Here is a 12,551-nt window from a genome sequence, read left to right as displayed (position 1 = left end):
TTGCCTGTGGATGGACCTCTTGGTATAAATACCACCTTTTCTGTAAACTTTTCTCATTCATCTACCTGAAGAGGGAGACAGCAGTCTCTGAAATATAGTACTTTTCTCTCTATATTTTGGTGTTTTTATGGGCTCCTTTTATTAGATGGAATTCTGTTGTTACAGAACATTTTTACCAGTCATATAATATATATATATATATATATATATATATATATATATATATATATTTTTTTTTTTCATTGCCTACCTGAAGAGAAACAACAGCCTCTGAAATATAGTGCTTACTTTCAATATTTTGGCGTTTTTATGGGATCCTTTTCTTGGATGGAATTCTGTTGTAACAGAACATTTTTACCAGCCATATATATATATATAATATATATATATATATATATATATATATATATATATATATATTACATACACTCGTACAATTTCACTATCCATTCGTACTGCGTCATGGATTTGCATCAAGGTACAGTAATAGAAGTAGTTTTTACTATCACTACCTGTAATACTGTCTGCTCTATAAGTAATGTGAAGTACAGAAAAAGGAAAACATCTACCATTAGATAATTAATATGAAAATAGCTCTTATAATCATTAATAAGCATAAGAATAACAAACTATGTCTAAGCACGTTATTTTTTGCCTTTGCAAGTGGCCCCAGAAGGTATTAATCTATCAAGGTAAGTAATATAATGTTTAGGCCCATATAGCTTTTTTTTGTGAGAAGAGCCTCAAACCATTTTATTTTACTTTGAACAATTCTACAGTTATTAACTTCAAGAAACCGCCCTTTTCAAACTTATGTATACATTTCAGACCATACTGTGTATTATGGAATAGATCAGTCAATTAATATTATTGCATAAAAACAAATAATTCAGAAAAGATATATTAAAGTGATTGATTATATGGGGGTTTTTGAGAACGCAATTGAGGAGGGGGGTGGGGGGTCACCACTTTTAAAAGTTTCTTAATCTGCAGAATGCAATTAGGCCGCACTGTCCATGCAATTTGCTTATTTATTTATTTACTAATTATCGATAATTTTTGCAGAGCTTTATTACCTGAATTTATTATGTATTTCTATTCTCAATTAATCCGCAACATGCCTTACTTTTTTTTTTTTTTTTTTTTTGTTTTTTTTTTTTTTTTTTTTTTTTTTTGCCAAGAATGAAAATCCTGCAAACGTTACTTTGAAATCTGTCAAGACCTACTTTCTTCATCAAGTTACCGAAAAAATCAAGTGAAAACGCAAAGTTATTACGAACGAAAATAAAACGAGCACATGTAAATAACCTTTAGAAGTCTATTTACATGCAAACTCCGCAATGCATATGAAAATCAATAGAGGTAAGTAGCCCTAAATTCACGGTCTAGAAACCGTCGTACGGGTAAATCTCCTCCGGTCCGATTCGACAACACTCTTTCTCTCTCTCTCTCTCTCTCACTACTACCGACGTGCGTCTTCATTGGACACGCAGTCACCTAGGAAGAAAGCTGCATGACAACCAGGAAGTTCCTTGCATGTCATGTCGTCTTCCTCGGCACCGACGAGCATGGGAAAGGCAGAACATTCTCCAGGGGAACACGAATAGGACCTTTCCTATGGTAGTGACCCCCCAGGGTTTTAGCCTTCTATGTATGTATCCACTTCTGCGGCGTGTTTAGTACAAGCCCGTACAAGCATAAACAAAAGATTGCCAGTATCATATAGATAATGACCTCCAAGAAATATGAGTCCTACATAACGACCCCATCCCCTCGAGGAAATATCCAAGGAATAAAAAAGGTCTAGACTATGGTCAACTCCTCATGAAAATCTTAAGAGTCAAATGGAAACGTATGACTTCTCAAAACAGGAGCATTCTGAGACCGCAAACCTCCGCCCAGTCTGAACAATCAATCCCCCCCAACTTAACCCGCCATCCACCGGCCCGCCTCCCACTACTCCTAAGGTATCTTTCTCCTCCCCAAAAGTTATCGTCGATGACCAGAGCTATTGTAACGCCAAAGTTCACATCGATCTCTTTCAAAAAGTGTTATTGTTTATTGACAGACCTTTAGTAAAAATTCGTAATAGACCTCACGATTTATTAAAATAGCTAATTTTCCATGACTGCATACGCAAACTGAAAATTATCTTAGAGGAGAAAAAAAATATACCGTGAGTTTTAAAATATTACGAATATAGATCATTCTTCTACAAAGAAGTAACCAAACACTGCAAACAGAAAAATAAATTAAAAATAATCAACAAATCAAACCAGAAACATAACCTCGGAGGAGATAAAAAGCTTTACGACTCCCTATCATGAAATTTCTCACGCCAACATGCCACCACAACAAAGAACATCGCCACCGGCTGCACCCCTTGAGAATTCCCACCGTTTTCTATCTGGTTTTTGGATTCCGAACTGACGACGTCGAGTCTCAGCTGAATTTTGCTCTTATAAGTCCCTTAACAAGTCAAGGTTACCTCCTGCTTTAACGAAGGTCACCAATTCCCTTCCATAGTCTAATTTCGTATTTTCTTCATTAAATATAAGGTCCATTTTCATGTGTTCATATAAAAGTGGTGTATTACAGAAAAATAGTTTACACTCGCAGTTTTTGCATAAATATTGTTTTCAAAATCTCCCTACATGGCAAATTCCCATTAAGGAAATTCCTTATTTCCACAATTTCTTCATAGACCAACGGCCTCCTGTAATTTTCTAACTTCTTTTTACGAAACAACGAAAAAAATGGTATTTAATAAACCATAGTTCTGGACGAGCTGAATTCATAGAAATGTGTTTACTTTAGTAACAAAGAACTATATTCGATCAACTTACGGCGTGAACTTGAAACAAGGGAACGGTCGATATAATACTGAAAGCTCAACTTGATCGCTTACTACAAAAGATCTGAATCCGAGAATTTGCAGTGCTGAATAAATGCCGTAAGGATCACTCAAAAGCAGATGATGAAGGCACTTGCAATATCAGTATGTCTTAATCAGTGACATTCCCTTTGAATCTATAAGTTCAGCCCTACCGCTGAAGTCATTATTTCGAAAAGTACCAGAGTTGAGGCTATCTCCATCTCCAAAGGGTAACTGACCAAGATACAAACGGACTAAACGTTACTTATTAGCAATTTGCCAGAATGTTTTATGCTTACGCTTGTCATCAATAATTAAAATGAAAATAAGTTTCGATTAACAATCTTGTAGAAAGGAAGAGAATAAGGTTTAAACAAGGATAGAAGACAGGACGAAAGAACTATTCAAGTACAGAGCTACAAGAGTGGAGGGACGAGACAGGACGGAAAATTGCCACAGATGAACAGAGGGCCCCCGAGATACACAGCAAGAGTATGACGCAGCAGCAGCAGCGAGAGAGAGAGAGAGAGAGAGAGAGAGAGAGAGAGAGAGAGAGAGAGAGAGAGAGAGAGAGAGAGAAACCCGAAAATCTCGACAATGTAAACTTTAAAATATTTCTTAATACACTTGGAGAAAATGGTATTTGGAAAGGCATGGCACTAGTTCTCAATATTTTTGGATATGGTTTTCCACTGAATTCTTAGAAATATGGAAGGAAATGAATTAATATTTAGTTCCTTCTTTCCTAATAAGATTCGTACCTAGGCTAGTTAGAGGCTTCATATTAGTGCCTGGACCCTCACAAAATCAAGAGAAAATTTAGTAAGTTGCATTGGGGGAAAATAAGACAAGATGGATGATCTAGTACAGGTCACGTACACATCTGATTTACTCGTTTTTCCACAGTAATACTATGCATAAATTACAGTTTAATCATATGACATTGCCCTTAAATTACGCTAGTACCGCTACACGAGTCATGACCTATCACCGGAAGACTATACAAAATACCTTCCTTCCAAACTCCCAAGGTCTTATACGCACTGAAATTTTCAACAAAGTAAACTTATTATCTCACTTAAAACTTCAACCACGAGCACACTCGAATTCCTTCAGCAGAGCTAGATCACCAGTACGCCATCATCGTAACCAACACAAGTGACTTCGACTCGACTGTCTCAGCGACACACGAGATCAGGGGGGATGCTGACGTCACAGAATAACGGTGTGAGAGGGCACGCCCAGATGGATTCCAGGGATTTTAGGAGGGCAAATAAACTGGCATTAAAATAAAAAAAAGTTGCTCAATATCGACAGAGATGAGCATCTAAACGAGAGATTCTGATGAACATCCCATTAATGGTTTCATTCCAGTCAGGTGAAGCTTAGTCTACCTCGCTGAGCTCCTTCCATTCTGATGCTATACATTTTTTAACGGACCAGTGACCACTCAAGTCTATAGAGTTATACTCTTTTTCTTCCATCCCAGCTGCAGCCTGCAACAATTCGACTAACAAAAAAGTGCATAATTCACTGGTTATATTAAAGGAGGAAAACTAGGTTTGAGAGAAAGCGCATATTTGTCCCTCAAGAGAGTGATGCACACTCGGCGGTACAATAAGTATCAAGGTCTAGATAATAAACAATGCTATTTATAAACGTGATTTGAAGTCGCTCTTCATGTGTGTGTGTGTGTGTGATGTGTGTGTGTGTGTGTGAGAGAGAGAGAGAGAGAGAGAGAGAGAGAGAGAGAGAGAGAGAGAGAGAGAAAATTAAAATAACGCGTCAAGTATTAGCAATAGGAATGACTTGCCGCTCCTGTTTAATGCTTGTTTTCTCGGGAAAAAACAAAAGGATGCCGTAGATCGATTCTAAACAATAATAAAATATTCACTTAGGCTGAATCACGAACATGTAAAAATATTACTGTAACATCGTCATTACATTTTGAGGAAGGCTGAATACAAAAATGATTAACTGGCAACTGTTCAGAGAATTATGTGCCGGTTCTTATTACATGCAAAGGAGATTACCGCTCACAAAACTTTCAAAAATGGCAATTACAAAAACAAATCCCGGGACTTATTTACCGATCTAATTGCGACAGAACTACGAGTAAGGGACCCATCATCTCGCTTTCTCTCAAATAATGAATACTAAGCGAGGGGCAAAACCTTTCCTAGAAAGTAGCGGACATAGCTGTGGTGGCGAGTCGGTGTTTTGTGTTGGGGTTGGGATTAGGGGTGGGGTGGGGGTTTTGAACGGGCGAGGTGGAGGAGGGGCTGACGAGAAAGCCGCTGTGAGGTACGTAAGAATTTTTTTTTTTAAATAAAAATAAAACTGCCTCAAGATGAACCTTACATATGCTTCCTTTGACGGTACAATTTGTTTTACTAGCGTACAGGACAAATTTGTGTACGATCGCTGCACGCATGCGCATACCGGGCCAGTGTATGCTGGCTTGCACGGTTTACTCTTGTTATAATAATATAAATGAGCAAAGTAATAACATATAATTCGGTGAATATAATACTGTCTCAAACAGGAAATTTTATAATCAATGAAGACCCAAAGAACAACCGTTCGACTCTTTTGATATTATGATTATTTTGCATGGAAGCGAGACAACTCAACTTACAGTCATTCATCACATTTATTCAACCATCTCTATGTTCACTCTTAAATACATATCAATCGATTTCAAAGAATGACGAGGCTGAATTCATCGGAAACGGATATCAAAATGATCAGTGGTAATGTTTCTATGCCTAATTACCAAGTTATATTGTCTCGAAACATCAAATTATTTATACACGTAAGGCGAATCATATTCAGTTTTTTTCTCACTGGTGGTTACTGGCAGAAAGTTTACGTCCATTAAAGACCCAAACATAATCATACAAAAAGGTATTCATATGAGAGGTTACACGTACCTTTAAAGGTTGCCATAACGTTAAATTTTTAAGTAGTGCATTTGGAGATCAATCAATATCGTCAAGGGAAATGAGAGTCCTAATTGGAGGTTCCGTCCAATCGATAACACGAACACGCACATAAGTGCCAACTCACATAATTCGTAAGTTCCAGATGGCCCGATTTCATCACTTATAAACTACTTACGATGATATGATCAAGATGATTATGTCTAAGTATGCATTCGGTGGTAAATTTATTCCAATGGCAAAAATATGCATAACTGACAATAGATGACCATCATCTCTATGAAGACTATTTACATATATGCATGAGATAGAAGAAAAACCATGTGAGAGAGAGAGAGAGAGAGAGGACGATGAAGATGCCTCATCAATAAATGGGCCAGTATACAAACGCGAACTACTCAGTGACGGGGACTGTATACACCAGCAACAAGGAACATTTAACTCTGTTCGTTTCTTAGGTTTTTAAACAGAAGCGACACGAAAAACTAAGCCAGACTTTACTACACACCTTCTTCTTGTATGCTTTTTTAAGCAGTGCATAATGTTCCCAAGACACTATTTATTCATAGGCTCAAATACACCTCACACACACACGCACGCATTATATATATATATATATTATATATATATATATATATATATATATATACACGTATATATATATATATATATATATATACACGTATATATATAATATAAATATATATATATATATATATATATATAATATATATATAAGGATAAAAGGACGATGAGGAATAAAAAGAAGAAACACCTTCAGCGACAGATACAAACAATACGTTGCAACGCCAGACGCGAAGAAATCACGTCACTGTGCTCTTAACAACAGAGGATTATCGTCGTACATTCTAATGGCGGCTTAAATGTCTATAATTTACGGCGCGAAATGGCGTTGCTTCACAGCTGTACGTGGAGACTTGCATTCTTGGTTGTCTGTGCGCTGGAACTACAGTGGAGTGAGCATGAGGGAGCTCATCAAATCGATTGGATAAAACCTTTATAAAAATATAGGGTGATAAATGATGGCGCCCGAATATATCAAAGTTTGGGGGAGTCAAAGGAAAGCAGTTTTACAAGCTTCTTAGATAGGGAGAAAACATTTTTTTAAAATGAAAAAGTTTATAGATTAAATCAGAGTTATCAACAGTGTGGAAAGTGGAAACACTTATGAGAAATAACAATAATAATCTCTTGGAGTATATGACATTCACGGCAGAGCGGATACAGACGCAAAAGCGTAAAAATAAATAAAAAGTTAATGCACGAAATAAAATGATAAACACGCTGATTAACACGATAGACATGAGAATGATTATTGTAAACTCATATGTGGAATTTTTGAATGAACGGATTCGTACAAAAAAGAAAAAAAAGAAAAATAAAAAACAAACAAATGAGAGAGATACAAGCCATGCAAATGCAGACTGCAAGGTGATTCTAGAAGCGCGTTTCCTGTTCCCAGAAAGCAAGAAGGGGAAGTCCATTCTGTCACTAATCCCTCTGAATTCAATTATTGCAGCAACGCACAAGAACAAGAAGAAAGGTCTAGCCTGACATGACCATTTTCCAAAGGCTCCCATCTTTATTTAGAACATTATTCCCTCGTACCATTGTTACCTCATCACGAAAGGTCAATGACGGCGTTATTTGAATATTAGCTTAATCATTGCAGTATTTCTTTGATTGGTTAATATCGATGGCGACTCGCAAATGCATCCAGTTTTAAAGATGTTAGGCGTGGGAATACTTTCAAGTATTTATCTATAAATATCTATAGATTGGAAGGGCAAATTTTGTGTTCGTTAACCGAGACCTTACAAAGCCTTTCTGGGTCTTACGATATTAGGAATTGTCACGCCAGTTTGAAGTCATATGAATCAATGAATTCCTAGGAGTTATTAGTAGTATTCACATATGTATACACAAACAAACATTCACACATTTATTTGATACACAAAAACGTATAATATATATATATATATATATATAGTATATATATATATATATATATATCATACACACACACACATACACTCACACACACACACACACACACACATATATATATATATATATATATATATATATATATATATATATATACATATACACAATACACATTTGTAAGCACACTTCATGTTCCAGATCAGTATAGCCGTCCTCCTTATTTAGGTTAACTTCATATGAGAAAAAACTATATATATAAACATGATATATATATATAATAATAGAATATATTATATATAATATATATATATATATATATATATATATATATATATATATATATATATATATATATAGAGAGAGAGAGAGAGAGAGAGAGAGAGTGAGAGAGAGAGACGAGAGAGAGAGAGAGAGAGAGAGAGAAACCGTCTAAACATCCGTGAAACGTATTGAGGGTTATAGATTCTTCATAGTAGTTCAACCTAAATACCTAAGGATGATTAGCCTACTGCAGCGTGAATTCGTCTTTCCAGGCGCATCACCAGAAACGTAATTAATTTTCTTTGATTATTCCTGAACTGTTATAACTTGATGAAGAAGATTGTTTACAAACGTGTAAATTTACATATACGTTTATCATTTGCATATAATGCATTTATTACCTAAGTAAGTGTTCTGGTAACGTAATGTGGTAACAATGGTGTAAGAGGATCTTAATAGCTAGAGGGAAGCCTTAGGAAAAGGGGTCATATTGGGGCAGCCCTTTCTTCGCGTTGCCACCGGTGTTACAGCAATAACTGAATTCAGTGGGATTAGTTAAAAGCAATGAATTGTCCTTGCTTTCTTGGACCAGGAAAGAAGATTCATCTTGCAGTCTTTGCATTTCCATGGCTTGTATATGCTCCCCCGCCCCCCCCCCCCCTTTTTTTTTTACTCGTGTGTGTATGCATCCGTTCTTTCTGACCCTATACCTAGTAGGGGTGTAAGAATACTACCGCCGTAGATCCTGCGTCTCGTAAAATGGTGATTAAAAGGACAGCTGTTGCCTTGCGGTCTTGCTTTTCAGTAAAAGGCTAGGTGCACCGCAAATAGCTATGGAAACTGCTGCCTTGCACGTGGACTTTTCAGTCAAAGGCGAGGCCAATAACTGTGCTTGATGACAGCAAGGGCATGCGGTCTTAAAAACTCCTTTGCCAAAAATAAACAACGCTTGATGACGTGAGGAAGGTAGTAGATTAGGCGCATCAAGCAACCGACCCCTTATTGTAGGGATAGCGGTAGGAAAGAAGTAGGTATGCATCCGTTGTCATATGTTCCACACATGTCACGCCTCTTCTCTATTAGCTACGCCATGCGTGAGCTTTCAACAACTGCATCTCAGCCAGTTAAGGACAGACGAAGCTTCTTTACGGTGCTTGATTTTTTCCTCATGCAAACGTACATAATGACCTTTACATCGAGTCGGTCCACTTACCAGTCTGTAATCCGAAAGCTGGAGATCGTAGTATAAGATCTTACGTCTTATTTAAAACACTTAAACACTCTCAAGCATGAGTTTCAACGTTAACTGACTTGAGCACCCTGACTAACTCACAGTCTTGAAAGGTTTGCGTTCACAGTCCACAGGTATTCCTCAACGGGACTCGGCTGAAATGAGAAGTTGGAAACACGAGTCAGTGTCAGTCAGTGAGGCACTAAGCGGTCTTACTGCCTAAGCCTCGATACCGGTTCACTCGCCAAGTCCTTGAACCCTAGACAGTGGTGATGTCTGCCAGCCGCAAGATGTTGATTCCTATTGTTAATCCATTTTAAGCATAATGCTTGCTAAGAGAAAGTTCATTTTGGTGAATAATTTGCCCATGTTTGTTTTCTGATGCTCTGCAGATGCTGAACATGCAGTTAACGGTCCCTATAATCTTTCAGACGGCTAAATGTAAACATGCATGCTTGCACTGGTACACATGTTTGTACCTTTGTTGTATACTTGCTGGGAAGTCTGGAACGGTCTCATGTATCCATGAAAAGCAAAAACAGAGTTCTATTGAATATGCACCTAATAATGTTATCGTTTACTTGGTAGTAAATTTTTCATAAAATTTATTTTCTGGCAGACAAGATAGTGTCTGAAGCACAAAATGAAATAATAGTTGACTAACTGCATAACAAGAACAGGAATCCAAATTTATGCGTTTACCAATAACAGAAATAGAATCCACCAAAGGTGTGATTCTGATTCAGCTAAACCAGACAACTGTATTATATATATATATATATATATATATATATATATATATATATATATGTGTGTGTGTGTGTGTGTGTATTATATATATATATATATATATATATATATATATATATATATATATGTATATATATAAGGAAATAATGAACACATGAGCATGTTTAACGTACACAAGCGCCTTTTTTTCAGTGGTAAGCGAACCGGCTTCACACTAGTGTGGTTCGTGGTCAGATTCCTGGCCAGACGCCCACAAAGTTTAGGTGGAGTCGAAAAAAAAAAAAAAAAGGACATTGGGTCAGCAACCCCATTCTTGAAAACTTTCCTACCTAAGGTTCTTTACAGCGTCCCTCCGGCCCTTGTATTCCTTTCACTGTACCTCCATTGATATTCTCTATCTGCCATCTTACTTTCCACCTTCTCCTGACATTTGTTTAATAGTGCGACTATGAGGGTTTTCCTCCTGCCCACCTTATAAAGCTGCTTTCTGTTCATTTCCCTTTCAGTTCTGAATAAGCTCATAGGTCCCAGCGCTAGACCTTTGGCCTCAATCTATATTCCAGTTCCAGCCCGGATGTAATACACCACAGTCATCTAACCACCACTCTTATAATTCACTGGAAAGTCGACAAAGGAATAACGAATGTATCAGTAATGACACAAATCTTCACCCACATTTCTCAAGTCCGTGGTTCGCTTTTAGTCTACTACCTCCTATACTCGGTTTTTTTCCATCTGTCCATCCGCCTGTGGTGTTTTTGTATGGTAACACTGCGTCCCGGGCTTTAGATAGTTACATTCAGCTTACATTCAACAATAATAACAATATCCTATTTCGAATATTAACGGTGTAATTCGCATACAGTTATTAAAACACTTTTCAGTTATAAATGTACACCCAGATATCCTTTTATTTACCTAAAACTTACACATAGCATAACTATTTAAAGCCCGGGACGCAGTGTTACCATACAAAACCACCACAGGCGGATGGACAGATGGAAAAAAATCAGAGTATAGTCATCCCAGCTATAAATGGACACCAAGGGAAGGAAAAGGGGCGTATGGCTAGCTACCTCATCCCAAGAGCCGTTTCTGCTGGCAGGAGGCGGCTCATATATATAAAAATAAAATCAGTGATCACTGCCACATTAATAATATTATATATATATATATATATATATATATATATGTTATATGTATATATATCATATTATACATACATATATATATATATATATATATATGATGTGTGTATGTTTGTTTTATTTGTATGGTGTACTTACGTTGCATGGTATACCAGTGGTTATTCAGTAACGGGACCAACGGTTTTACGTGACTTCCGAACCACGTCCAGAGTGAACTTCTATCTATCACCAGAAACACACATCTCTGGCCCCTCAATTGAATGCCCGAGAATTTAACTCGCCGCCACCGAGGTGGCAGGCCAAGACCAAACCAACCATGCCACTGAGGAGCTGTAACCGACGTACTGTTCCAGCATAGAGGCGAGTAGCCACCTCCAGTAAAACTCTATTAGAATTCCACCCTTATTATAAATAATACCATGGGGCTACGCTCTAGATTTACCAAAAATTTATTTCTCTCCGCCGTCATCTTCCCCTCTACCATAAAGATAACATTATTCTCATTGTTATTATTATTATTTGCGCATTTTCGTGAAATAAACCCAAATTAATTAACAAGTCCCTAAGAGGGAAAAGGACGAGAGAAAATATGTTGCGAAACAGAAAATAACAGAAATGGACGAATGAAATGATGAAATGAATAAAAATGTCCAATTTAGATTTTTTTATAAAATAGCCTTCATCAAATTTCACAATAATATTCATTAATTACGTGTTCTGTGTTGCTAAATATTTAATCAATGACTTAACGTCAAGATTTATTTTTCAGATTCTAGAAGCTGGACAGTCTAAATTTTTCGTGGTTTATTTTGAAATTCCTGACAAGACACCTCTCTCTCTCTCTCTCTCTCTCTCTCTCTCTCTCTCTCTCTCTCTATATATATATATATATATATATATATATATATATATATATATATATAGTATATATATGTATATATATATATATATATATATATATATATGTGTGTGTGTATATATATATATATACATATATATGTATGTATATATATATATAGTAATATAGAGTATATATAATTAGGGGCAGTCTTTCTTGTAATTATTCTCATTGAATGCTGACGCACAATTGTGACACTTTTAAGACAACACCTCTATTTTTCATTTCCTCTCAAGGTTAAAACTCAAGTTAAAGACAGAAATTCTTACGCTGAAAGTTGTTGCAGATCTACAATATAACTACACACCAATATATCAATGAGTTAGTAAAAAAAAAAAATAAGTTATAAGCAAGATTGCAAATAAAAGTGAAAACCGACAAGGAAATATTACATACCAGAATGACCGTCCAGGAAAGCGGGCGAGACTGGCTCCCCGTGGGTTTCCGATTTAGGTCCTTGATGGTTTGCCAGGGAACT

At 36.5% G+C, this 12,551-nt stretch overlaps 1 protein-coding gene across 4 annotated transcripts in view; it reads right to left on the bottom strand.

The window, feature by feature from the left end:
- Window positions 1-9,507, bottom strand: part of LOC135224500 (uncharacterized) — a 36,142-nt gene extending 26,635 nt beyond the window's left edge. For 2 of the 4 annotated variants that reach the window (XM_064263529.1, XM_064263567.1), the window contains exon 1: window positions 9,260-9,507. The gene's annotated coding sequence lies outside the window, so the exon portion shown is untranslated. Of the gene's footprint in view, window positions 1-3,953; window positions 4,051-9,259 lie in introns of those variants that run through there. The other 2 variants (XM_064263548.1, XM_064263557.1) reach the window with 2 other exon arrangements.
- Between the last annotated feature and the right edge of the window lie 3,044 nt (window positions 9,508-12,551).

Source organism: Macrobrachium nipponense, chromosome 20 (assembly GCF_015104395.2).
Source record: "Macrobrachium nipponense isolate FS-2020 chromosome 20, ASM1510439v2, whole genome shotgun sequence".
NCBI classification, from domain to species: domain Eukaryota; kingdom Metazoa; phylum Arthropoda; class Malacostraca; order Decapoda; family Palaemonidae; genus Macrobrachium; species Macrobrachium nipponense.
This window is presented reverse-complemented; position numbering and strand designations above follow the sequence as displayed.